Source organism: Mastomys coucha, unplaced genomic scaffold, assembly GCF_008632895.1.
Source record: "Mastomys coucha isolate ucsf_1 unplaced genomic scaffold, UCSF_Mcou_1 pScaffold8, whole genome shotgun sequence".
Taxonomy (NCBI): domain Eukaryota; kingdom Metazoa; phylum Chordata; class Mammalia; order Rodentia; family Muridae; genus Mastomys; species Mastomys coucha.
In genome coordinates, this window is record NW_022196914.1 from 54541672 (window position 1) to 54569310 (window position 27639).

The window sequence follows — 27639 nt, forward strand, 5'->3', positions numbered from 1 at the left end:
ACTTTCTCTGGGGTCAGGGAATCCTTTTTTCTTTGTGTTTACTTTTTCTCTGTATGTTGCCAAGGCTTGTCTTGAACTTCTGGTCTTAGCATTTCTGTTCAGCCTTTGAGTATCTGGGGCTATGGGCCTGTGTCTCTGAACCCCATGTTCTCTGCCTTTTTCTTGTTTCTTGGGCAGGCAGAAATAAACGTGAGACCTCTTGAGCTTCAACATTTGGCTTTAGTGCTGGTTTCTTTTTCTTTCAGCTTTCTAAGGAGCATGCTCATTAAAATGAAGCCATGAGTTTAGTTCTTCTCTCCCTTTCCTTTGTTTGGAGTTAATTCCGCCATTAAGTGGGGCTTCTTGGGATGTTTGTTTATGTATGGCAGGCCCTTAATCTCATGTGTAACCCTAATATAGGGCACAGATAATGTGGCACCATTGGTTGGTTTGTTATCAGGTCCTTTCTGCCCTATAGTTCCCAAGGCACTTCTGAGCCCACCAGGCCCTGAGGAGCCTGCTTTGTAATATGATGCCAGCAACTAGGAGGGACTTGGTTACTGTCTCATCAGGCTCAGCCAAGATTTTTGTGGTGGTTGTTGAGCCAGAGTCTCACCGAGCAGCCCAGGCTGGATTTGAATTCATGGTGTTTCTGCCTTAGTTGTTCTAGTATTGGGATAGCACGTGTATGACATCACACCTGGCCTACCAAAACCTTTTTTTTTTCCACCTCATCTTTCTGGACTGGAGTTTGCTCTCTGAGGGATGCTGCCCACAGCAGCATCTCTCTGGGTGTGTTCTTGCCTTGAGTTACAGAGAAAGTGCTGAAGTTTGAGCTGTGTCAAGGTGACACAGTAGTCGAGGACAGGTCCCGGTGGTAGGAAGAACTGTTCCATTCTAGCATGAATGGCCTTGCTTCATCTTAACAAATGCTCTGGAGCAAAATCTGAGGTGAGCAGAATGGTCTCTGAGGAAAGATTGCTCAGAGGTTTCAGCGAGGTTTCTGCAGCCCTCTGGCCTCGAAGAAGCTTGCAGAGAAAGAGGCCTAAACCAGTTGTAGGTTGTTGTTTACCATGGACTATAACTGAATTTACTCTGTCATTAGCTATTAATTAGTAAAGTAAAAGTTGCTTCCTATCACTCTGTTTTGTTATTACTGTTGGATGAGGAATGCATCTAAGACCTTGTTCAAGAATTTGGAACCCCACTAATGCATTAGAGAATGGCGATGATCAGGCCAAGCTCAGAGTTCAGTCAGTATGTTGACCAGTCAACTGGGCTCTGTGGCCAGACTGTACTCATAACCCTGACTGGCTGCTTCTTAGTGTGCCATGGATTGGTCTCAGGAGAGCTTAGAGAGCACGGAAGACTAGTCCAACTCAGCTCTTCTGCCTGGGACCACAGAGGGCCTTTTTCCTAACAGAAGGAGGGCATGGCCATCTCATCTTGGTGTAGGGACACCCTGCCTACCTGTTTGACATCTGATACTCAGTTACTGGGTCTCCTTTCGAAGGTGAAACTTCACCCTCTGAGTAGAACAGAGCCGACAGAGTCAGTGACTAGCACTCCACAGTTAGGAGAGAACTGACAGTAAGAGAGCCCTGCTTCTGATTTTCCTTCATTGTGTTGTGTTGTTCTAGTTTCTCAGTTTGTTAAATGTCATTTCATAATTAAAATCTGAAACATTTTATTTTTTTGATAGCAGCATACAATATTTAATTTTTAAAAAATAATTTTAATTAAATATTAAATGTTTTCTTTATATTATTATTTTATCATATATGTATGTATGAATGTTTTGCCTGCATATATGTCTGTGTGCTCCATACATTCCTGTGGAGGCCAGAAGAGCTAGGTATCTGAGCCCTTGGAACTGGAGTTACAGACAGCAATGGGCTGCCATGTGTGGTGGGACTTGAACCCTGGTCCTCTGGAAAGACAGCCAGTGTGTTTAACCACTGAGCCATCTCTCTAGCTCTAGCACACAGGAATTTTATGAAAGTTTTTTTTCTTTTTTGGTGGGGGGAGAGCACAAAAAGTATGATTATAATACTCAAACTTCCCTTACAGAATGGTTTGGTGCGAGCAGGTCTTTATTGCTAAGCACAGGGCAGCTCCCTGTGTCTGAGCAGAAACTGTAATTACTGTATGGGGCCTCAGCAGGGCTCCATCCTTCTCCAGGAGTCACCTGGATTCAGTTATTTATATTGTATTATATTATGTTTTCTTCTGTGAGAAATAAGAAAGACAAGTAGCCTGAAATGAGCAATCTCAGGCACTTTTTAAATGAGAAAAGTATTGGTTTCCTTTATATAAAATGAAAATGTTCCAGAATTCTAAAGCTTGCCCATCCCTGAGCCCTCCTCCCACTCCCTGTCCCAGCCATCTCCTAGATGGTCCTCAGCGAGTTGTAAAACTAACCACAAAAATCAGGATTTCATTGCATTAATTAGTTCTAGGCAGTGGCTTCCAAAGTGTTGAACTGTGACTATTTTCTTCAAAATTGTAAGTGGAATTCTGATACTGGGAGTAGGAAAGATAAAAGCAAAGCTGCCCTGTGAAACAGCTCTGCTTCCCTCTCTCAGCTGTACTCGGAGTCTGGCAGCTCATCCAGGGCTGTCTACTGCAGAGCCCCTGGGGTGGTGGAGGGGCCTTGGCAGTGGCATTGACCAGCTTGGCTGTGGTAAATGGGATTTCTCTTGTGTTTTCTGTTCCCCATCACTGAGGTCGACTGTTTTGGTTGGTGTTGGTGGTGTTTTGAGCTACATAGCTTGTTGCAGATTTAGACACTCACCACCCCAGTCAACCAATGCCTTCTCTGCCTTGAATTTGTGGGTTCAGCACAGCCTCTGACTTTAGTCCCAGCACCACACCTGTCAACCTCTTCCAGTCTGTGTGAGGAAAGGTTTCATCTCACAGACTTGATTTGTAATCAACTAATGATAGTTTCTGCTCCTGTCAATGGTAGCTGGTCATGTTCGTGGACCTTGTAGTAATGAGCATGTGCTTTTTTTATAAAAGCACAATCATTTTTAAAAATCAAGTTCTGCCTATTTTCATTTCTCCACAAAGCAATTAAAAGAAATACTGGATGACTTTATACTGTCAATAATCTTGAAGTATTTCTTAAGTTTTGAACTGATTGGAGTAACTCAGAGCTCTACAAAAGAAGAACACAGCCTTGGATAAATGATATGTCCCCAAATGTCCATCATGAGGCACTAAAAGTGGTCTTCCTCACTCTTGAGACGTATTCCTATGTCCTGAAGCAGTTTGTGAATACTGAATATGTAGAGTTATTTGGCTACACTTTGAAGAGGTAAGAGCAGGTCCTTGACCTGTGCCCACCCATTTAATGACCACATCCTGTGAGCTTGATGCTGTTGTTATCTATACAATAGGCAACTCTGCCCATACTTACCTCACCCTTACTCATGACTCCTGTTACACTGTCAGGAAGAGATGGGAGCCAGGAGCCTAAACATTTGAGGGGGAGAAGCTGACTAAAGCCTATGCTCCTGACCTAAGACAAAGATGGGGGACCCTTGAAGAAGGGGTGGGAAGACATGCTATAGCTCTGTTAAATGAAGAGATAAGGATTTAAGGGTGAGGCTCTCAGCACAATTTGGGAAGACATTGGTGTTTTTGTGACAGTTTCCTCTGCGATTAAAACATTCCATCCTGCAGGCAGTTCCTTAAGCAGGAAGGTAAATAACTCAAAATAACTTCCGGAAGTCCCTGAAGCTGACCAGATTCACTAGGCCCCTCCCTGCCAGAGTAAACAATATGAGCTGAAATCTTTCTGAGACCAAGAGCAGAGCTTCAAAGCACAGAGGGGAAAAGCTGCAGAGGACTCTGAGACCAGAACCACTTCCTGGAAGAAGCAGAGACCAGCTGAGGCACCTAGAAAGGACAGTCTCCAATCTATAGGCTGCCTTCAGGCTGTGCAGTATGACCCAGCTTTCTAACTTTGTCAGCTGTCACCCAGGCTAGGGTGGGCCTTGGTGATGCACATGTCTTGTTGGAGTCATTTCTGTACCTGTAAGTAACCAACCCCTCACCCATACGGAATCCCCGTAAAAGTCATGGTTCACCAAGTTGGGCTTTGGTGGTCTGTCATGGGTTACTTATCTGGGGTGGGTAGATGTGTATGTTGCATCTCCCTAGGAAAAGTCTTGTCATACAACAATTGGACTCTCCAGGAAGTTCTGGCAACTTCCACGTGCCCCTTGAGTATAGCTTTGATTGTAGTTTGCTTCCTACGTTTTTTTCTAATTTGACACATGATCCTACCCACTTTTCCATGGAAGTCTATAATTACCATGGTTTATGAGTGACAATTCTGTTACGTTTTGGTTTTTTTTTAGTTTTAAATAACAAATCCTGCTCTATTGCATGATACTCTTGGTTAGGCTGGCAAAGTTGTTCCAGGAGATTTTCCGAGTAAGTTCTCATTGCATTGTGACTTTTAAAAGGGGTGACGGCTCTGCCTCGTTTGCCCATCATGCACCTTTGCATGAAGTAACCCCACCATAAGGGCTCCATGGCTGAGACTGGTTTTTAGGCTTTATTAATAAAGTGTACTTATTGAGCATTATTGATAAAAAGCATTGTCATAGGCTTTATGTACTGTTGAATGGTTCAGAGGCCCTTTGTTCTGTTAGGTTTCGGGGGTGGGGTGGGGTGGGGGGAGGGGGTTGACAGCAGTGCTTCGCAAATCACAGGACAGTCAATCTTCTGTTCTCTTTGTAGGCAAGGATGACCTTGAACTTCTGATGCTTCTGTCTCTACCTCCCGAGTGCTGGGATTACAGTTATATGTTGCCATGCCTCGTTTATGGAGTGCTGGGGATCAAGCCTAGGGCTTTGTGTGTGCTAGGCAAGCCCTCTGCCATTGAGCCACACCCCAAGCCCCCGCCTTATGTATTTCCTGAGTCATATGCTTCTGAAAGTGGTAAAAGCATATTCTTAGTGCTTGAGAGCCAGTGGTGGGCAAAGGGGGTTGATTCCTCCTCAGAGTCATGCAGAAGCTGCTCCTCTCAGTGTGTTCAGTCACTCTGCTGTGTAATGTCACATCACCTGTGTATTGAGGTCAATGTTTTAAAAAAGCTTGAAGTTGTTGATTGGGTAGGCTACTTAGCATCTAAATATACCTGGAAGAGACAAAATGACCTCTGGACAGTGTCCTGCAGGAGCAGCCACCACATCTCTGTCCCTACGAGGTCCTCGGAGAGGACAGGGCAAAGGGCCAGAGAGTATAGAGGATGATTGGTCTAAGCACCAAGAGAGAAGCCATTTCACGGGTAGAATAAAATGTCTTGTCTTGATGTCTTTGAGTTTGGCAGGGAATATGTCCCCAGTTGATACTTTTAGACTGAAAATGAATAAGCCTAATGGGTAGATGAATACGTGTGTAAAATGGACGATACACACATAGAAAAAGATGAAACTTAAAGTTGATAAAAGTTGGTGATCCAAACACACCCATCCTATACAAACACACCTACCCTTTTCACCATTACAGCCAGTCTTGCACATGGGCAGTGATCCCACCCCCAACAGCCCCCTTCCCCATCCACCACCTAGAGTTCTTTCTTTCCGCTGGTTTCTTTTCTTCTTTTTCCCCTTTGTTCGTGTTTCTCTTATTTTGTTTTGTGTTTTCATCAATTGCCACCTTTCTTTCTGAGACAGAGTCTCCCATTGAACCTGGAGCTCAGCAATTAGTTTAAACTGGCCAGCCAGCAGGCCCTGGAAGTTTTGGAATTTCAGGCATGTGGCATCCACTCCTGGCCATTCTATGTGGGTTCTGGGGAATCAAACTCGGGTCCTCAAGTTTACATAGCAAGTACTTTACCAACTGGGCTGCCTCTCCATCCCTCTTTGGTTTCTTTCCCGTATTTTCAGAAGACAAAGTGTAAGGGATTTCCCAAATGTGAGCTGGTGTGTCTCTCTCAGTGGTGATGCCCTTGAGTGAGCTTCCCCTGGGGAAGGATCATGATCAGACTTCCAGGAGGAACCCTGCCAACTGCATGAATAAACTATAAGCAGGGTTAAAACCCTTGGAGATGTACAAAGGTCTCTGGAATGCAGTTCATAGATTAAATAGGTATTTCCTGGACTCCCAAGGGATTTATACGTGGTGGCCATCCTGGAAGTACCATCTCTACTTGTGGTCCTTCCTCTCTATCCTTGTGGTACATCTCTCTATGCCTTGGCCTGCGTGTGTCTGTGTCCACAAGTACCTTGGTTTTGGAAATCTTATTAATGGGTAAACATACTTTATTTCCTCCTCTTTTTAATCTTGGCATCTGTTTTGGGAAACATCGGTGTTATTACTTAGAGCTTACGCCTAGGTTTGGAATGCAGTCTGCTGGGAGATGTTAGCAGAGAGACTACTCTGTGAGCCTGAGCCTGTGTGCACTCACAGTCCACGTTACTCACCACGACCATCCATCTGTCTCGGTTCTCTGGGTGTGTAACAGTCACCAGTCAGCCTGTCGCAACTTGTGTCTATCCAGTTGAAATCACCTGTTTGAATAAGTAGCTGCAGTGTTTGATGAGGAGTACACATTGCTGGTAGCGGACAGTAATCACATCAGTTTGCATTGTGAAAGTTATTTGTCCTCCTGTGGGCACTGTTCACGAAGATGAAGATATACCCTGGAGCTGCCATGTGGGTGCTATTGAACCAATGTGCTATGGGAGAGCAACCAGTACTAACCACTGAGCCATCTCATATTCCCAGCCCCCAAACTTTAATAAAGTCTTGACTATTAAAAAAAAAAAAGAAAAAGAAAGTTATATGTTTATCATCAAGGATACAAACGAGGCAAGATTATCATGTCAGTATCTCTAGACAAAGGCTCTCAGAATTTCTGTGCACACTGGCCCGTTACTCACCACACAAGTCCTTGTCACTCACCGCCCTGGCCCAGACTAAAAAGGTTGTAGGACGCGGAGTTCATGGAGGCTGGTCCAGGTAGACACTGGCGTTTTGGAAACATACCCATTTTAAGGTTGTCCTTGAATTATGCAATATAACCCCTGCAGCCCCCGCCGCCCCCGCCGCCCACTGGTTCATGCCCTATTCCTTGCCTTGCCTTTCTCTTCGTTCTAACACTATCTAGGCCTCCTCATTTTCTTCACTCCCTACAATCCTGTTTCTCTTTCCCTGAGCCGGGTCTTCTGTGAAAAGCCTGGAGGGATTCTTCCTTAAGTCTTCCTTCTTTTTTTTTTTTTTTTAATTCATGTTTCTTGTTCACAAATTTAAATATTTTAATTAATGTTTTAATTTAATGCCCTGCCCGCACATGCTGTGTTGTATATGGGAGACAGAGCAACGTGAATTAGAGTTATTTTTTTTTAAAGATTTATTTATTTATTTTATGCATATGAGTACACACTGTAGTTGTGCAGATAGTTGTGAGCCTTCATCTGGTTGTTGGGGATTGACTTTTTTAGGATCTCTGCTTGCTCTGATCAACCCTGCTCGCTTCGGTCGGCCCCGCTCGCTCAGTCCCTGTTCGCTCCGGCCCAAAGATTTATTTATTATTATAAATAAGTACATTGTAGCTGTCTTCAGACACACCAAAAGAGGGCGTCAGATCTCATTATGGGTGGTTGTGAGTCACTGACCTTCCGAAGAGCAGTCAGTGCTCTTACCCGCTGAGCCATCTCGCCAGCCCAAGTTAGAATTATTTCATTCTCAGGAATTTCTAACTAAATATCAGGAAAGGAGTCACAGCCATGTGTATGCACATGATCCCACCTATGGGTAAATGACAGCAACCGCAGTGTGATGCCCAAACTTCATGTGTACATGAAGTCATGTGTTTAATTGGGTCTCCCTCGTTGCTGGCACAGAAGTAGTCTGTTCTGGGGTATCCAGGTACTAAATGGCAGACATACTCCATGCTGGCATTTTCATGTTTGAGCCAGGAGTTTTCCAGTCCCTAAGAGTAAAAGGAAGTGTTTGTGATTTTCAGATTTGACCCGGAGTCCACGAGGTCTCGAAATTGAGTCATATAGCACTGTGCCTGAGTGGCAGGGCAGGCCCTGTGGAGGTTCAAGTTCCCAGCAGTTCACTCAATTGAGTGAGCTCAGCCAGCCCTTGGCAGCCTGCCACCTGCTGGGTTTGGTAGACAGGTCCCTGAAACTTGACACTTTGATGCCTTGCCTTGAAAATCCTGCTAGTTTCAGCATCCCTCCAGTGGCTGGCCCACTTCTTTTGTTTTTGAACGCTTCTTACCAACACAAGTGGTTGGCTGTTGTAGACTAGGCAGAGAACACACTCCCGGTGACTCCCCGACTCTAATAACTCCCAGGCTGGTCTCTGAGCCACAGTTTATGCTTTGGACACAGAACTGGGGCACTGTTTCTGTGTTTGTTACACTGAGCAGCCCTTAAAACGTGGAGAAACCTCTCCAAGCATTTGTTGTATCAACAAAGCCTGGTAGACTTGGATAATTATCCCTTGAGTTGATTCGTGTAAACAGAACCTTAAAGAAAATTCCCACTGGGAATATAATGAGCCCTTCTTTGTAAGGGAGAAAGGCTAAAGTATAGGAGCACTGCTCATGTGTCACTGTCAGTTACTCTTTTAGGAGTTACCTCCAGCTTTAGGTCTACCGTGTACATTTGAATATGTGTGGTGGTTCCAAGTATCACATCCTAAGTGTTGAAGAATCCACTGACTTAAAATTGTCTAGGCTTGAAGTTCTAGATTGAGGGTTGGGGGAGGCGGGAGGGGGCGGTGGTAGTGGGCAAAGCTCGTACCATGCCTATGTGAGAACCTGACTTCACGCTCCTAGAACCCATGGAAAGCCAGGCATGGCAGTACATATCTATAATCCTGCATCCCTTTGAGACATGGGAGGTGGAGACATTGTACAAGCCAGCTAGTGGACAGGAGCTGTGTCAGGGTGGAAGGTGGGGACAAACACCTAAAATTGTCTTGGGTCTTCCACACAGGTATTGTGGCACATGCATAAGCACACATACAAGCACACACACACACACACAGTCACACACACAGAGGCATGCACATAACACAGAGATTTAAATGTAAGGAGGATATACTATTTCAAAGTCATAGATTGTTGTATGTAATTGTTACTCAATTTAAATGCTCAGCTTCCTATCCGGAGAATTGAAAATAATAAATGAGGTATTCCTCCACCCACAATCCAGCCCTCTTTTATGCATAGCGTGGCTCAGATGAAAAACTGCACTGGACATGGCTCTGAAGATGGGCTAGGGAGCAACCGCCCACCCTTGCCTGGGTGGATGGAGTAAACTAGCTCAGGTTTCAGGAAAAGGCTCCCTGTTCAAGGACAATTACTCAGACTCTCCCTCTCTGTGGCTTTTGTGATCACGAACAGCTGGGTCCTAACCGCCTCTGAGACAAACCAACTGGACTACTTTGGGCAGCTCTGTTTCTTACTGAGTTCCTTTTTCATTAGGCTGAAATGTATCCTTATAACTGCCCGAATGTATCTTTGTAACTGCCCAGGCGGTTTTCACTCTGGTTCTAGTTTTACAGAGAAACGTGAAGCCGTTCAGATTGGGGTATTTCAAGTTTTAGCAATCTGTAACTGAGAAAGGGGTCTTACAGCTCTGTTTCCTGTTTCTCACAATTCAGTATGGTCAGCAAGGCTGGTGCCTGTCACATGAATGCTGTGCATGGGCACAGAGGGCAGCTGTTGTTCCTTCTTCCTGATACCCAGAAGTGGGAGCCATACAGCCCAGATGGAGATGAATGGAAGTACCAGCCTTTTACCTCTTAATGAGAATAGCTGCCATGGTTTTCATGTTACTTATGATGCCTTCTGGAATAAACAGTGCCTACATTTATTGGGCTATAAATAGTTTAAGTGGTCAACCAGACCCATAACATACAAAAATGGAGGTGAAAGAGTGGTGACTAACGAAGACAGATATTTTCACTTTTTATACGGGCCTGTGTGTTTGACAGCCATTAAGTATAAGACAGTTCATGTGGGACAATGGAAAACTTGGTGACATAGCAGAGTGTTCATGGGTGTGAGAGTTTCAGGGGGTCTCCCCGGTGAGCAGAGGCATCAAGTAATCACCACACAGTTACATCTTCATTCATAGAATCTATACCAAGGTCAGCTGCTGGAGAGGAAGCACAGGCCACCACATACAGTGCCCTGCTAGCTGGCTGACTTGGAGGACTGGGTGGTACTACTCAAAATTGCATTTCCCTCCACTTTAAAGGGAGACTAAACTTTTCTCCTCTTGCCTATGCAGATTCTTAGGAGTAAATGTCTTAAGACATTTGGAGCTGAGCCTTAAACACTGCTGCGTCAGAGTCATGTAGCTTTCAGAAGGTTCTGTAAGCATTGCCAGTCCGCTCTTTGTTGTGAAGGTAGAGGTTGTCCTAGTGCCTCTCGCAGGGCATTTGTGAGAAGTAAGGGAGTTAATTGCCACACAAAGCATAGAACAGCCTGGCAGTTAATGCCTAGTTACTCATTATCTTTTGTGAGTTTTTGAAGGCTGCATGACAGTGTGTTTTCAGTGTCCTCTGTGCTTTGCTGTTTCTGTTTTTTGTTTTTTTTTTTTTTTTTTTTTTTTTTTTTTTTTTATAGAACGTATTGTTAAACAATAAAAATAGTACCTTAAGGGCTTAAAGCAATGGCTTGTCAGTTAAAAGTACTGCTGCTGCTCTTGCAGAGGAACCGAGTTTAGCTCTCAGCACCCACATCGGGCTCACAACCTCTTGTAACTCCAGCTTCAGGGGATCTGATGCCCTCTTCTGGCTTCAATGCACAGAAACTTACACATGCATATAGCTTAAGATATTTTTAAAAGAGAGAGCTTCACTTAGAAATATAGCCATTAAATAGTCATGTGGCATTCTCTCTCTCTTCTCTTTCCCTCTCCCTCTCCCTCTCTCTCTCTCTCTCTCTCTCTCTCTCACACACACACACACACACACACACCCTAGACATACTCTTTAAATAAGATCAGCATCTTAGTTACCAAGCAAACCTAGAGAATTAATTCACCTGACTAATCCCTCCGAGCCTCCTGATTGTTTTAAAGAGAAATGTGACTTTATGAAGAAAGTTTAGTCATGACTCCGAAGACTTACTGCTAATTGCCTTTTGTCTTCGGAGCTTTGGGATAAATGGACTTATTTAGGACTAGTCTTTAGCGGCCTCGTGAGCCGCTCAGCAAGCCGTGGGTGGCATTAGGGTTCTCGCTTGCCCTCTCTAGGACTGTTGTAGTCTTGACACTTTGTCCAGAGCTTGGCTAGGATCATATATAAAAGAAGGAATTCAAAAAATGTATTTGACTTTCAGTGGTACTAAGATTGTAGTACCTCTGTGTCTCATTTAGACTTTAAAGAGTATAAAATGTTGATGAAGACCTCTGCTTATCAAAGGCCCATTCATAATAACCCTTGTGGTTCATTTCACAGATGGCATATTCAGATAAACCTGCTGCCAATGACTTACCAAGGCTTCCCCTATTAAAGTGGTGGGGAATGCTTAGAATGTTGCTAGCAACTAGATTACAAAGGGCCATTGAGTAAAGAAAAAAGCTTTAAACCTATTATAGCTAAGGTCTTTATAGATACAAAATCCTTTTATGTATTTATTGTTTTAATATGTGAAACTGGGATTATTCTGTATTTTCAAATTCATTTCTTAGCCCAAATTAGTTTTTCTCCTTGTTAAAAATGATATATTTGTAATTTGCATATGTGACTGTTTTGCCTGGTATGTATGTATGTGCAATACATGCCTCTTCCAAAGGTACTGCACCCCTTAGAACTGGAGTTACAGCCAGTTATGAGCTGCCTTGTGAGTGCTGGAAACCAAACCATGATCCGTGAGAAGAGCAATCAGTGTGCTAACTGCTGAATCAGTTTTCTAGCCTGCTAAAATGATTTTATCTTTTTAAGAGAAAAAGGCCTTTGAGTCACTGCTGGCTCTTGAGTCTCAGGAACACTTTGGGTAAGCATAGGTGCTATGATAGCAGTCTACTTCAGGATATGAGCATGGGTATTTATAGCTCACTAGTATAGATATTCATTGTCAGCACCATCTGAAAGTTTGATTATAGAATATGGGCATATGGACTTCCTGTTTCCCTGTTTAGTGATACAGTTGAGGTTGTTAAATATTTGGTTCAATTCATGGAATTTAGTATATTTCTTCATAAGTAGCTGTATATTAATACTTCTTGAACTCTAAATTCTTAATTTCTAAATATTTATTTTCGTACTATATTATAGTCCTTCATAGCTTTATTTAGTTCTCCATAAAGAAATAACTTTTAAATATGCAAAGAGAAGAGGTTAATGTTGCATGCTAGCCATTTGATTTTACAGGATTTTGCATTAAAAAGTGTCGGGTTTCTATCAAGGGATATAATGCATGTGCTCTGCAAAGTAGAAAAGAAACTTTCAAGAATAAAACCATACATGCCAGGACATAATTCCTTAACCCTGGGTCTATGTGATCCAAGAAAGCTCTCTCCTTTAACAACAGACTCCTCATTTGTTAGTGGCCATGGTTGGCTGGGGAGGTTATAATATGGTAACAATATAAGAGTTATAATATACTTTCAAGGTATATGGTCTATGACACTTTATTTTTAAAAAAATTGTTCCATTTATATTTAATGTTTCCATGAACTGCTAAACAGATATTTGTGGATCTGTGTGTTCTGAGTGTGTTTCTAGGCACATCCTTTTCTAAAGGTTACCTAAAAGATATTGAAATGACTAGAAGAAATGCTTGATTTCTGAATCTGGACAATTCCTCCCAGTGTTTTTGTTGTTATGGTTTTAGTGTTCATTTTTTTTCCTTTTCCTAGTTTTTAAAAAATACACTTGTGAATTTAGCTTTAAAATAAGTTATAGTAGCTGATTAAGATAGGTACCTCACAATTTCATAGTCCTTAGTTTATTTCTAAACTGCTGTACTGACTGGTTTTGTGTCAACTTGACACAAGTTGGAGTTATCACAGAGAAAGGAGCTTCAGTTGGGGAAGTGCCTCCATGAGACCCAGCTGTGGGGCATTTTCTCAATTAGTGATGGGGTGGGGGTGGGCTTGTGGGTGGTACCATTTCTGGGCTAGTAGTCTTGGGTTCTATAAGAGAGCAGACTGAGCAAGCCAGGGGAAGCAAGCCAATAAGGAACATCCCTCCATGGCCTCTGCATCAGCTCCTGCTTCCTGTCCTGTTTGAGTTTCAGTCCTGACTTCCTCTGGTGATTAACAGCAGTGTGGGAAGTGTAAGATGAATAAACATTTTCCTTCCCAACTTACTTCTTGGTCATGATGTTTGTGCAGGAATAGAAACCTGACTAAGACACAACTGCCTTGTCTTAATATATAAAGTGGTCTTCTATGCACATGCATTTTGAAGTTGGTCCTTTTGTGAGGAGAAGGGAAGGGGGATGTGAATCAGTACACAGTGGACTGCACTTCATTCCCCACTGCCCCCTCCCCATCTGTGGGTTGGACCTTGGATTAGTGCTTTACTCTTCCTTTGATGAAGTAGCTGTGCTCTAAGTCAAGTTGCATCGTTGATGTGGAGACCAGTATTTGAAGAAAAACATCACACATTTCAATGAGATATAAAATTTCATGATAGTTTTCTTGTTCCTGTAAACAAATGTCTAATGTTTTGCTCAATTGGTTCTGTTTGTCTCTTTAGGTGGTGCTTTTCTGAAGTTGTTCATTGAGACTTCTCAGCATTGCTGCGGAGATAAATAGGTAAGTGTAATCACAGGTCCTCATTGTTTGCTTCTCTTTGTCTTGTTTGTTTGGTTTTCAAGTCAGGGTCTTGTTATATAGCCTGTGTAGTCTTGAAACTCACAGCAATCCTCTTGCCCCAGCCCTCTGTATGCTGGGATGACAGGTGGGGGCCATTGTGTCTGGCTTGATGATGTTATTGTTGGAAGCATTTTTGAAAAAGGATAGCGTTTTACATTTTGGGACCTTGACTGGTATCTCAGTTACATTTCTATTGCTGTGATAAAATACCATGACCAAGGTCACTTATGAAAGAAAGATTTTTAATTGGCTTACAGTTTCAGAGAGTTAGAGCCCATGGTGGTGAGGTAAAGACATGGCTGCAGGAACAACTGAGAGCTCACATTCTCATCTGCAAGTAGGAGGCAGAGAGAGAATGGGGCTTGGTGTGATCTTTAAAACCTCAAAGCCAGGTCATAGTAACACTACAAGGCCACACCTCCTAATCCTTCCCAAACAGTTCCACCAACTAGGAACCAAGCATTAAAACATATGAACCTACGGAGGCCATTTTTATACTTGGCCCTAGTATGAAAGACTCAATGTACCACCAATTGGGTAACATCAATTATTATCACAAAGAGTTCATACTAATGTCGGAATAAACAGCATTGAGCTTAATACTCTAATTTTTTTCTTCAGTTCTGATCTGCTTTGTTCTATTGCTGCTCAGGAACAATTGATTGCAGAGCTCTGCATTATGGAATAGTCTTCCCCTTTTAGCCTCTCTGTAGACCATGTTAAGTCCTGTATTATTTCTCTCAGAATAGGGAAGTAGACATGGCCAATTTAAATAACCCAGATTTATTGCTTGATGATCACTCATACAGAGGGATTGCCAGAAAGAAAGTTGGAAACGATTCAGGCACAGGTGATTAATGGTTGAGTGCATTTTAATTTACAAAGGTCACCTTTTGAAAAGATGAGTAGCAGGAGTTGGATAATCCTCTGCAGCCTGCATTTAGGAAAATCAAGGGAGTTGAATATCTGTCACTAAACATCGATCCAGTTCTGTTTCTCAAAAGAGAGAGACCTGGTCACCTCTGTCCTCTCAGGGCCCTGTGAGTGTTAACAACCTTGGCAGTGAGCTTAGATCAAAAGAGCCAGAGTCCAGTTAGGTTCTAGTCCACCTGATGACTGCCCAATGGTACCTGCTGCATGCAGAGGGTTTATGCAGGGCATGCCTACAAAGATCATCCTCTTTGTAGAAAAGCCATCATTTTGGTTTACAGGTTTTGAAAAAGAACATATCTTTCCTGTGTTCCATCTTCTGCTACTGACTTCTCAAGCATTACTAGGCTCTAGCAACAGCGCTGTTGGGAGACTTGGACTCTTTTTAATGAGAATCACAAACGCTTGTGAGTTATAAAATGATTAGAGCGGCAACCTTCTCACAGGAAAGGAAGGGCTGGCTTGAAACAGATGGTGTCCTGGGCAGGGTAAATGTTTGCACCTTATCAAACTGCTAATCTTTAAATATTTGTTCCATATTTATTTAGTGACCATGGGGGAAGCTGATTTTTCTATTAATAAAATTATTTAACCAAACACAGTAGATACCTGTAATTATAGGTGGAGGCAGGAAAAATAAAAAGTTCAAGGTCATCCTTGACTACAATGAGTTAAGAGGCTAGCCTGGCCTACTTAAGAGCCTGTCTCAAAAATATATATATATGCGTATATGTATGGCATACATACATAGGTACATATGAGTGTTATATATGCAAGCATATGAATGCACATACATACACATAACACGTGTGTGTGTGTGTGTGTGTGTGTGTGTGTGTGTGTGTGTGTGTGTGTATGTGTATGTACTTTCCGGGCTTAACTCCTACTTATAATTAGATGTGTAACTTTGAGTTCTTGGCACCTTGCCTGGCACTCTTTCCTGTATGTTAAAGAGACTTACTGCACCAGGCAGTGGTGGCACACGTCTTTAATCCCAGCACTTAGGAGGCAGAGGCAGGCGGATTTCTGGGTTCGAGGCCAGCCTGGTCTACAGAGTGAGTTCCAGGACAGCCAGGGCTACACAGAGAAACTCTGTCTCGAAAAACAAACAAACAAACAAACAAAAACAAAAAAACAGAGAGACAGAGACACTGACTTACTGCATAGAACTTTTTGAACTGGGTGATCATAAACCTTGTTTAGAATTTGGCTAGTGATACCATTTTAGATCTGGAATGTCAGGTGCCTGTGAGCCAGGTGATGGGGTCGTGTGGGGGTTAGCAGTGAGGCCTGTGTTTGTTCATATCATCTGGGGAAGATAACTCTCAACAGGAAGGGGCCTGTGCTATGAGTAACCAGTGTTTTCACTCTCTTCAGAGGAACCATCTGCTTATGTTCCCAGGAACGGGAGCCAGACCACGCTACCCACCACGCTGGGAGTCATGTGAAAACCCAGGCTAAGGGCCCTACATTTTCCATGTGTTCTTTTGGTGGTTCAGTTTCCTCGTTGTGGGATGTCACCCTGGATCACTGCCGGGCTGGCTTGTTTAATCCTGCTCTGGGGAGAAGCCAGTTCCATTTTGCAGTGCCTTGAGGAGCCAAGTCATGTTTGGCCTTGTGATTGATCCCCTATAAAAGCCCCATAAAACCAGCCCTCTCTGTGTCCTTTATGCTAGTTTTAGTTGGGGATTTAGCTGAGACTAGCAATGCCAACTTGATCAGGTCAGATGGAACTACGGATGTCTGAATTGTGGTCCTACTTCCTGTTACATACATTCTCTCTACATGGTAGCAGGCTTCTCTTGAGCAGAAAGAACAGTTGTAGTTTGAGGCAATCTGGGCATCAACTGTCCTCAACATAAATCCCCTGCGCTGACACACATGTGCTGGGATCCCAGCAGAGGGGCCATGTGGCTCTGTGTCCAAGGCAGGTTTCTGTACTCCACCTGTACTCCACCGCTATTCTTGGGGGTGGCTTCTTACTTTCCTGGTTTGGGTGGTTGAGGGAAAGAAAGACAGAGGCGTGTGTATCAAAACCGTCAACCAGTGTCCCCTTTCTGGCTCTCTGACACCAGATACTGTGGAGGATTGCTTGGGTGTACAGGCTGAGATCTGATTGTCTCAGGCTCTCACTGACACTCTTTGGACAAATGTCTTCCCTCCCATACCTCCTTGGTAGAGAAGGCAAGGTGTCCCTGCTCTGCTCTGCTCTCTGCCCTGCGGGAATTGTGGGAAGGCTTTAAAGAGGGCAAGTTCAAGTATGTGGTTAGCATCAGAGGACTTCTATTGGCAGCCCTTAAGAAAAAAAAAAAAAGACTTTCTGGGCTTGAATTTCTTCTTATAATTAGGTGTAACTTTGGCCGGGTTCTTGACACCTTGTCTGGCTTTCCCTGTGTCTCGGGCTGCTAGGAAGGCAGTTTGGAACAACTGTATGTATGCCTAGTAGGGTATAGAGAAATAACACCTAGGGAATCTTCAGAACTATGCTCATAACTACCACACAGCACAGGAAGGAGAAAGTGTCATTACTGAAAAGTGACCACCGTTTAAAGTCCCCTTGAGTGTGAGTCTGGCTTTCTGGGCTGCCTGTGGTACTAGGTTGTGTTCCCTTGGACCAGGGAAGGTAATCTGGATTGGTGGAGAGTAATCACATGGCCCGCCGTCTCTGGAGTCGGTGCAGGGAGACTTGGCCTTCCTGGGTTTTCTTCTAGGTTGGAACCAAGTGGACCAGCCAGGTGAAAAAGCTCAGCCTGGTGCCGGCTGGAGTGGTAGCCACGTCTCCCCACAGGGGCCGAGCCACAAAGTGCCACAAAGGCACTGAGTTTTTAACTATTCAATGTCCATCATTTAAAAAGCTAGCACAGGTTCCCTTACTGGGAAACCTTTCAGCACCTTTAGAACAACTTGGGTGAGGGGATCTAGCTTCTCAACTGGGAATTTCATGACAAACGCTTCCATAGCTGGAAAGGTGGTTTCTCCTGTGTACCTTAGCTGCTCTGTTCGCGATGTTCTAAACTTCCAGTCGCTCAGTGTAGAACTCCTTTCCGTGATCAGTCTGGGAGTAGAGAAGGGTTTATTTGGTGAGAGTGTGACAGCTTCCTTCCTTTACTGTGAGTTGAACCAAATATATCATTTTTATGATAATAAGTCATCTTCATGGCTTGAGGAAGACCATCAAAATCACGAAATGCATAGATGTTTTAGAGTTCTGATTTCTCTTTTGATTATTTTTATGTATTTATTTATTTTTTTACTTCGTGTAGGTCTGTGGACCATGCATGTGCCTGGTACCCAAGGAGGCTGGAAGTGGGCATTAGGGCTCCTAGAACTGGAGTTACAGACATTTTTGAGCCACTGTGTGGGTGCTGGGGATCAAATCTGGGTCCTCTAGAAGAGCAGCCAGTGCTTTTAACTGCTCAGCCATATCTCCAGTAGGCTCCCACACACACTTTAGTTAACTTTGAGATAACCACTTGCTTTTGTTGGTTTTGTTTCTTTTAAGGACCTCAGGCTACAAAAGTCTCTTAAGGACTCTCCCCTTCTGTCAATGAAATGTAGCTTTCCTCAATAAACTATAACTTTTAAGAGGAAGGTTTGAGCCTTTGGGGATGTCCCCAGTGACTAGGTGCTTGATGACTATCTGTTGGATGGAGAGGTGTGACATCAGTACAATAAGGCACCCAACATTGGTGCCTGATATGTAATGTGTGCTCAGTGAATGCTGGGAAGTGGAGGGGTGAGTGTGGGCTTAATGTGAGTTCCAGATCATAAGAGAGTTTTATTTTGTGTGTTTTGAGATGCTGAAGAATCAGATCCAGGGTGTCATGCATGTGAAGCAGAAACTAAAGGAGCTGTGTCCCCAGCCCTAGACTCCAAGTTTGAGAGAGTCATCCACTTAAAACTGGAGAAACCATGAAGGTTCTCTCCAGCAGAGAAGTTGAGCACTAGGTATCTGGCTGAAAGCCATGGTGTCTTTGTGTAGATGAAATGCTAATAGGAGTATCAGTTGTTGGAGTCAAATCCAGAAGGCAAGAAAACAGGCAAAGAGATACCCATGGCTAGAAAGGGAGAGAGGACAAGCAGGGTGGGCAGGGCCTCAGCTAACCGATGAGCCACAGGCTAGAGAAGCAAGAGTTGGTGGGTCAGCTGGAGATAGGAGCAGAGATGGGGTGTGGCATTAGGAGAGGTGGGTTGCCTTAACACTTCAAGTGCAGTGTCCATCTGTGTACTGGACACTAGCTGTGGAGATCGGCAGGGCTCTGGCCTGGCAGGGTCTCTGAAGGTGAGCAGGAGTCGGATCATCTCTGGAGCAGGAGGATGCTCCCAGGGAGATGGTGGCGTGAGCAGAGAGGGGGAGTCAGACCTAGGTTAGCTGTCAGGTCTCTTCAGCAACCAGAACTGCTACTCCAGAGTCTGGTGCCACATGGTGGGATGCTATGGGGAGGCTAGGAGCCAAGGTCAGGTCCGCTGCTTGGGAAGGGACCTCAGCAGGCTTGAGCAGCCTCCAGCAATGAAAGCTTTATGAGATAACTCTCTTCCCCCAAAGTGTCACCACTCTTTTATGACAGATGCTCTCAGCCAATCTCTGATGAAATAACTCTTGCTCCTCATTCCTTGTGCACAGGGTCTTACATATATTTTGGGGTGGGCTGGGGTTTAAAGGTGGATGCTTTCTATTGGTTTGGTCTGAGATGTTAGGGATGCCTGATCCACATGTGGAGGCTGCCCCTCCATAACTGATTTTCACAATCCTCACCATGGGGTGAGTTATAGGACAGGAACCTAGCATCCTTAAGTATCAGGGTAGCAGGGTTTCTGAACCCACTCGACCTTACCAAGTTTCCCGGCACAGTCCACTGCCCCACAGCACAGTGGACAGATGTTAAAAGAAACCTCATCATTTGACCTCAGATCTTATGAGGAATAGGAACGGTATGCTCTGAGAAGGGGTGAAGCTGGAGGCTTAAAGGGAACCCTATGTGACAATGACAGGAACTCAGCTTCTTGCCATCACAGGGTGCCCATCCTCTGTGCTCTGAGTCTCCATCTAATGAAGTCTTCTTAGGGGATTTTACCCTTAACCTGATGGAATTATTCACAGGGATGCTGTGGGCATTAACAAAAGATAACAAAGAATGGTTTCAATGTGGTTAAATATTGAATTCATATATATACGTGTACACACACACACACACACACACACACATATATATATCACTGTCTGATAAATGATACTTTTGCTGCCATTCACCTACATGAAGAACCATACCTCATGATCACTGCTGGAAACCTGTCCATCCTTCCATCTAGCCCTTTACCTACCTTTCTCTCCCTCTCCCTCTCCCTCTCCCTCTCCCTCCCCCTCCCCCCCCTTTTGACACAGGGTTTTATGTAGTGCTGGCTGGCCTAGAAATGCTATGTAGACCAGGCTGGCCTCAAACTCAAAGAGATCCACCTGCCTCTGCCTCCCAAAGTGCTGGGATTAAAATCATGTGCCATCACATCGCCCTAGAAAGTGTTTTACTTCGAATCATGGACTTTTTCAGTCGCTCTGTGAAGGGAAACCATGTTAGTTACCTTCCATCATTCTAACCAAAACACTTGACAGGACCAACCTACAGGAGCAAAGGCTCCTGATTTCAGAGATTTCAGTCAGTGTAGTGGGGAAGACTGGACAGAAGTGTGGGGCAGAAGCTCGTCCACAGCATGGAAAACAAGACAGAGAGCAGGCTGGAACCCAGGCCAGGTATGTCCTTCAGAGGACCACCTTTACTGAGCTCCCTTTACTGGACGCCACCTCCTAATGACTCTGTAGCCTTCTGGGTGGTGCTGTCCGCTGAGGACCAGGCACTCACACCACAAGCCTGTTAGGGGCACTTTAGAGCCAAACCGTAGCAGAAGGAAATAACCAGACTGAGCTGAGCGAATATGCGCAGGGACAGTATAGAAGCATCCTCAGAGTGACTGTAAAACATATGAATGACTTTATATGAACTGAGTTAGCATGGCCAGATTCTTATTTCGTGGCCACGGACTAGAAAGGCACAGTATAGGATAGAGTATCTGTATACACTTGTATTTCTTTTTCTCTGAAGAAATCATGTTTTTATACCAAACCACAGCAATCCCCATTCACCACTACAAAGTGCAATAGTGTGCATCAGAAGTTCCTAGATTCCACCCCATAGATCCCCTCCCTGCTCTTTGAGAATGTGTCATGGTTTCCTAAGTGAAACTGACTTCTCCTGAATTAAGTATTGATCTCACCTGCATCTTCATTTGAGCCAGCTCCATCACCATGGTAAAATTTTTATAATCTTTCGCTCCCTGGGGCTCCATGCTGGATAAACCACTAATCATTCACTGGTACTGTCTTTCCAGATAGGTCCAGCATGAGGGTTCCCCAAGCCACAGGCCAGCCACTCACCATGTGTCAAACGCAAGGGAGTCAGACACTCTAGGAAAAGCTCTTCAGGCCAATTGGCAGTCTTGGGTGCATTGTTAGTTTTATCTGATTTTGATGCAAGTTATTCTATATGCTGCCAAAGTGTGCCCAGCATCCAAGTCTTGCAGTCTAAAATTAACCCCTGCTCAGGTTGTCTCAGCTCTCCATGTTTGGAATCCAGTGTGATTCCTCTCAAAGCACTGGTCCCCTCGCTGCTTGTGAAACTCAGGATACAGTTTACACTCACACTGGGTGGTTGCTGGCCCACTAGGGTGAAGCCCAGTCAGTTTCCTCTTAATATTTATGGAGCACCAGTGAATTAGGAAAGCTGTGGAGTGGTGGTCACATGGTTTCATAGGCTCCTCACTATTGAGTCAGACTCACCTCTGTCAGGTAGTTTGAAGGCTCCATCTGGACATTAGTAAGCATTTGCTAAGGGGGCACTGCAGAGAAAATCACATAGCAAACCCCACACGGATATTCTCTAGTTACTGTGATTTTTCTGTGTAGGGTGGTGCATTTTTACACCATTTCTACATCTCAAGGTAAAGATAGATTTAACCTGCCCGAGGGTCACCTGTCAGTGTCCTTTGGTGCCACAGAACACTGAGGTACACTCTTAAAGCCAGGCAGCAACCTTACACTGTTACTGCTGCAGTAGTATCTCAGCTGGCATGTGTCCCTCCCCAGCTTTCCAGATAACCTGTGTTCATGCAGTAAAGTAAAAGCATGCAAGGTAAGAAAATCACCTGATTTTTTAGGGGTTGCTGCTAATGGCTGAGTTCCTAAGATTATCTCTTCTTTTAAATGTTTTATTTTGATTTTTAGTTGTGTGTGCATATGTGTGGATATATATATGTATGTATATATATATATATATATGTATGTGTATGTGTGTGTGTGTGTGTGTGTGTGTGTGTGTGTGTGTGTGTGTGTGTGCATGAATGCAGTGCCCACTGTGATCCACAGAAGAGGGTGTCAGATCCCTTGGAGCTGGAGTTGTATTCAGTGCACAGGGGACCAAACTCGGGTGCTCTAATGAGCAGAGAGCTCTCCTAAACTACCAAGCCACCTCTCCATTCCTAATGTCCCTTCTTCAACAGTCTCTTTGTCACTGTGTTGATTAACTTTTTTGTCAGTCTGACACAAGTCATCGGGGCCATACTTCCATAAGATGGGGCTGAGGGGTGGGGCCTTTTCTTAATTGGTGATTGATGGCGGAGGGCCTAGCCCACTCTGGGTGGGGATATCCCTGGGCTAGTGATCCTGGGTTCTATATAAAGCAGGCTAGGCAAGCCATGAGCAGCAAGCCATGAGCAGCACTCCTTTATGGCCTCTGCATCAGCTCCTGCCTCCAGGTTCCTACCCTGTTTGAGTTCCTGTCCTGCCTTCCATCAGTGATGGACTACAATGTGGAAGTGTAAGCCAGACCAAGCCTGTTTCTCCCCAAGTTGCTCTTGACCATGGTATTGCATCTTAGCAGTAGGAACCCTTCCTGAGGCAGCCTCACAGTTGAGCCTTTGGTCTGCATACAACCTTACAATTGATTCCTTTTTTTTTTTCTTTTTTTTTTTTTTTACAGTGTTAGTGTTTCTCCCCATCACAAAAAGTTCCTCATTTAGAAAAAAGACATTTTATTAGTTTACTATTTCGTCCTATAGATTTAAATCACTTTGAACTCCATTTTGACATTTGCAATAATTCTTCCCGTATAACCCTTAATTATAAACTTTGAATATCCTTTCTAAAATAGAATTGTTCAGTTATAAAGATGTTTCCAGGAAAGCTAGGCCTTGGTAGTATAAAATAGGGTTTGTTTTACGATACACTTATCAACAAGACATTGGATAGAAGGAAGGAATCCTATTTTATTTTAATTTTTGCACCTGTGTGTTTTCAATAAACCATGTTCAAAATAGGCAGGAGCTAGGTCTGGCCCATAAGCCATACTTAGCAACCTCTGATTGGGTAACAGATGGAAGGGAGCATGGGGGATGATAAGAGTAGAGATGGTGGCCACCATTAATGCATGTCCCTTTCTGTCACGTGGCTTCTGGGTTACAATTTCCATCCTCTTGCAAACTTTTACTTTTACTTTTTTTTTTTATTTCTAGTGACGTCGATGTTTTGTTTGATTTTCATGAACTGATTAACAACTTGTATTTTCTCTTTTGTAAATGGTTCGTGTTTTTTCAGCAATGTGCAGTTGTCATGTTTGATAGTGACAACTGTGACATGACCTTATCACATTTTCCTAGAATGTATAGCTTTGCATACATGGTCTGCTCAGTAATTGTTAATTGTGTATAAAATTGTCCCGTATTTGGAGAACTCTAGTGTGGACAGGATAAAGAGGTCAGAGTAGAAGTTCTTGGTTGTAGCTGTTAGCATTTAGAAGGTCAGCCCTACCCAGGAAGCATCCCTGTCCTGGCCCATCACACAGACCCCAACTCCTGTCGTCTGTCCTATATTTATAGCCTTTTCTGTTTCTAAGGAAGATGGGATGTAACTGAATACATATGACATGTTATCTCTCTAAGGAAGTGTTCATAGACTCTCTAAGCACTTACCTGCTTTCCTCCGACGTCTGTCTTCAGTCTGCTTAAGTAATTTCCTTACTCCTTACTCATTGTTTCTAGGTAGTTGTGTCCCCTTCTCTCCACAGTCACTTCCACTCTCTGAAGTAGCCCACCTACAGACTGGCTCTCCCCACACCAAATCTCTCTTCCAGATGCCAGACCTAGAAAGCCAACTGTCTGTCTGTCTGTCCTCCCAGTGTTCCACTGCCCTTTCTAATGCACCGTGCCCTCAAATGTACCTTCTCCTCTCTACCTGTAATCCCATTTCTCCAGCCTGCTTCATTTCCAGAGTGAATGAATGAAAATATGTTTTCCTAATTAAATGCATTCTAACAAAACAGGTAAATCAGGTGTCATAAAAATGTATTAAAGTTGGAATTTTGCAAGGTGTGCTGTTTCAATGGAATCTGTGGATTTGTTGTGTGTATGTATATGCACAACATGGAAGATGGTTTGGTGATGGATATCTCTCTGATCTTTTTTCTACTTTTTTTTTTGAGACAGGGTTTCTCATTGAGTTTGCTGACTCGGCTGGTACTCTTCAACGGTTCTCTGTCTATGTTTCCTCGTTGCTAGGCTTATAGGCGCATTCTGACACAGCCAGCTTTGTATTTGAGCACTGGGAATCAGATCAGACTCAGGTCTTCATGCTGAGTGGCAAGTACTTCATAGACTGAGTCACCCTGCCCCGGGGCCCTATTTACAAAATCTTCATATAAAACAAATCCTAAATTACTAATTTACCATTTATAGAAACTTGAATTTTTTAAAAGCAACTTACTTAGTTTAAAACGGAACACACCCCGACTTCTATCTGGCGCACATTAGTAAGGAAAGAGCCCCTCCCAGCGTTTTCTGGTTAGGGCTTTTGCCTTAAGGCCTTAGCATTCTTTTCTTTGGATCTTAATTATTTCCATATTCCAGCATGTATTGTTTTGGTCATACTGGAATTATCCCTTATTAGCTAGTTTTTTTTAATTTACCTCCCAGGGATCTCAGGCAAGAAATACAAATATTTTCATAAGATTCTTTGAGGGAATAAAATTAATAATTTTGAGAATGAAAATATGGTGACTTGTCTCCTAAGGATTGGAAGACTTTATTAAGATAGCAACATATTCTTCCCCAGGGTGAAGGTTTTTGTATTTTTTTCAAAGGGCTTAATGGAAATATGGTGCTGGAAAGAATAAGTGGAAATTTAATACCATGAAGTTGGAAACAGCCCCTGAAATCCAGTCTGTTTTTGAACACACATAACAAGTTCATTCGTGGAGATTTGAAACATCTCCGCTCTCTTCCCAAGGCTGTCAGGATCATTGTAACAGTCATACAGAAAGGTCCCTCCATGGGGACATGGCATGGCAGTTTTCATGAATGGGATTATTTTCTATGCCTCAAGGCCGCCATCCTACAGGCTGCCTTCTTGAGTTCCTTAATTCAAAGTCTGCTTGTCCTGAAGTGGGGAAGGATGCTGTGGGGAGACTCAGCCATTTCCCAATGATGGTGCCTCAGTAGCACAAGGGACCCAGCAGAGACTAACACACAGAGCCTCTGGAGGGCAGGCTCATTGGGGGTTGGGCATTTCCTCAACCCTAATCAGCCTTCAGAGATATAATGAGGCCCACACGGAAATTACAACATTTTCCCAAGTACTCAGATCAGGAAGAAAACAAAAATCTATCGGAAATGTGTAGCCAGCCAAATCTGAACGCAAACTTACTTGGGGGATTTCCTAGGGAAGCCGAGAAGGTAGAGTCCAGTGCTGTGAGCATGGCCTCCAAAGAGATCCTCTGTGCTGTTATACTCTTGTACAGGCCTTTCAGATGCATCTTAATGGAGAAGTCTCTCTGTAGCCTGTCAGCCGATTCCTTCCTGTAATTTAGAGGATAAGGGAAAGACTGAGGGTGGAGAGATCTAGTCTTTTTAGTCTGATGGCTAAACCCTGGGGCTGTGTCTTTGTTTATGGACTACGACTTCCTGGTTTAGCCAAGGGTCACTGAGTTAAGATGTCACTGTGTTACACCAATCACAGTGGAAACACAGGAGAAAAGAATGACCTCTCACTGGCTGAGGAAGGCACCCCAGACCCGTGGCATACAAATTGGGCCTTGAAGATTTTGCCAGAGGATGGCAGGCAGAGATGAGTAGAGGCAGATGAAGAGGAGAGAAGCTCAGCCTAGGACCAAGAAGCAGTGGTTTGGAGAGACTTCACCAGGAGTTGTAGGGAGGCAGGTGAAGTCAGTTTTGAGTGTCCTGAGTACCAGGTCCCTCTCCATCCTCTCTCCTATGCACATGTCTGCGTAAATATGCATACTGCCTATGCCTGAACTGTTGGTGTTGACTGATAAGCCAAGTCTCCGACAAACCTTCTGTTCTTGTTGTGACAACTTAGGTACATGGTGGTGACGGTGCTTAGCACGCCCGTTTCAGGTTTCTGGTGAAACCTTCTGGTACTCAGGCTTTGTACCTGGTGGTTGGTAAGTGATCTGTGTGGCTGTGGGTGCCTTCCTCGAAGGCATGATCATGAAGGTGGTCAGCATTACATATAGACTATTCTAGTGTCCGTTTCCCCTGTGAGTTCTGTCTCTCCAAGTCTCAGCTGTTTGGTATTTTGTTAGTATTTCTCTATATTTAAAGGTGTATATTTAAAATAATTTAGTGTATGTATGTTACCTTGCATGAGTTTATAAATACCACATGTGGGAAGGAACCGGAAGAAGCTGTTAGGTCCCGTGAGACTGGAATTACAAGCTGCCGTGAACCAGCTGATACAGGTGCTAGGAACCGAACTGGAGTCCTCAGCAAGAGCAATTTTAATGGCTGAGCCATCTCTCCAGCCCCATATTCAGCCATGTTTAATAGCATATAGGATTAACTGCTGATTTTTCTTAACGCCTCGACAGTAGCTGCCTCTCACTCACCCTTGATGTGGCGCCATTGGCCATGCTTGTGGTTCATGCCTGCTCTTAGAATCTCATATGTGTGGATTGGGGAAGGGAGCAGAATCATACATTGATATCCAAGCTTCCTCATACTTCACTACCCAGCTCAGCTCCTTTCATCAAGGGGTTACATCCATTCCTATCTGACAGAATAGCTAACTACCTTAGGGTTAGAAACTCAATGTGTGGTGTCTGGGCTGTGGGGCCATTGCTCAAAATGATGAGGAGCAGGAGTTGAACCTTCTGATGCTTTTTCAGATCCTCAGAGGATGGTAGGTCAAGTCCCATCACGCCAACACTTTGGCTGATGGAACTCCTGCTACACAGATGAAAACCACCCATAAGGTCTGGGGATCTAGCCCAGTGGCAGAGGGCTTGCTTAGCATGCACTAGTCCCCAGGTTCTGTCCAAGAACCACAACAAACAAAACACTGCACGAAAGATTTTGCCTTTGTCCAGTCTCACAAAGGCTCTCAAGAGGCTGCTGCGGAACATGGAGACACCTTGTTCATTTCCTAGCCCCTGCCAGTGTGCTCGGGGCTTCCCCTCCCAGGAGTCAGTCCCTGCTTCCTCTTGTATCATTTGTAGAGTGCACCTCGCCCCCTCCCCCACTCCCTGGAATTCCCCGGTCCTCTCTAGATTCACTTTTATTCCAGATTTTGAAATTGCAATTTGGGATATGTTTCCATGATGATTTCACAACATAAAAAGACTTAATATTTTATACCAAAACTAAATAAATCTGAAAATGCCCTGTGCGGTTGAGTAACTTGACTGCTGACTCCTGCGTCTTTCAGTGAATCACTGTCAGTTAGTAAATGAATGAGAATAGTTCATTGTAATAAATTGCTCCAGCAGCCAGATGAGACGAGGTCCCTCCTCTGCGCTGTTCTCAGTTACTCTCTCCAATATAAGAGTGAACGCCAAAGTAAACAGGGTGCTGCCTCAGCCGT

General features: G+C 44.0%; 1 protein-coding gene across 1 annotated transcript in view; it reads left to right on the plus strand.

Moving 5' to 3' along the window:
* Nucleotides 1-27639, plus strand: part of Lhfpl2 (LHFPL tetraspan subfamily member 2) — a 159855-nt gene that overhangs the window by 62082 nt on the left and 70134 nt on the right. The window contains exon 2 of the mRNA XM_031360428.1: nucleotides 13672-13730. The gene's annotated coding sequence lies outside the window, so the exon portion shown is untranslated. The remainder of the gene's footprint in view (nucleotides 1-13671; nucleotides 13731-27639) is intronic.